Consider the following 1332-nt stretch of genomic DNA (forward strand, 5'->3'; position numbering starts at 1 on the left):
ATTATATATATATTATATATATAGACAGAGAGAGAGAGAGAGAACTATTAAGACATTTGATGATCAAAAGTAAAAAATGTCTGATGATCAACAACAGACAGAAATGTAATAAAACAATTAGCTCAGTCTGTTTCAGGAGTTAATTAAACACTGTATAATGTCATTGTTGCTGTTGTTGTTGTTGTTGTTGTTGTTATAGTTTAACCCTAGGAATGCTCTGATCATGTATACCTATAGTTATGATCAAAAACGTTCGTGCTTTGAGCACTCAATCTTTATTTTTGTATCTCCCAGGAACGATATATTACACAGCGTGGTCTTCTTTCTTTTAAGACAATTATGGCTGCTTTGAGTGAGATCTAGTTATTGTTTGTCTTGTGGTTGTTATAGTTCTTGTTGTTACTATCGTTGCTTTTATTATTGTTATTATTAAAGGCGGTGAGCTGGCACAAACGTTAGCACGCCGGACGAAATGCTTAGCGGTATTTCGTCTGTCTTTATGTTCTGAGTTCAACTTCCGCCGAGGTCGACTTTGCCTTTCATCCTTTCAGGGTCGATAAATTAAGTACCAGTTACGCACTGGGGTCGATGTAATCGACTTAATCCCTTGTTTGTCTCCTCTATGTTTATCCCCTTGTGGGCAGTAAAGAAATAAGAAACGTTAGCACGCCGGGCGAAATGCTTAGCGGTATTTCGTCTGTCTTTACGTTCTGAGTTCAAATTCCGTCGAGGTCGACTTTGCCTTTCATCCTTTCGGGGTCGATAAATTAAGTACTGGGTCGAGCTAATCGACTGGCCCCCTCCCCAAAAGTTTCGGGCCTTATGCCTAGAGTAGAAAAGAATATTAAGCACCTGCTCACTTGCACACAGCTACATACACGTACACATTGAATGATATAGTTTATGTATAACGTATGTATTCTTTTATTATTACCAGTCACTAAATTTCAGATATACTGAGGTGCCACCGGCAAGGGTTTAGTCAATCATATAGAAACCATTAATTACTTCAGTCTGGCTTTAAAGTGATGCGAATGTAAACAAAAACACACCCAGGCTACAGCACACACACACACATACATGCAAACACATATGTATGTATGTTGTCGTATGTATATATGTATGTTATATTACGTATGTAAGTATGTTGTAGAATGTATGTATGTGTGTATGCATGTATGTATGCTGTAGTATGTATGCATGTATGAATGTTGTAGTATATATGTATGTATGTTGTAGTATACATGTATGTATCTATGTATATATGTTCGTATGTTGTAGTACGCATGTATGTATGTTGTCATATGTATATATGTATGTTGTAGCATGTAT

The sequence above is a fragment of the Octopus bimaculoides genome, chromosome 4, assembly GCF_001194135.2.
Source record: "Octopus bimaculoides isolate UCB-OBI-ISO-001 chromosome 4, ASM119413v2, whole genome shotgun sequence".
Taxonomy (NCBI): domain Eukaryota; kingdom Metazoa; phylum Mollusca; class Cephalopoda; order Octopoda; family Octopodidae; genus Octopus; species Octopus bimaculoides.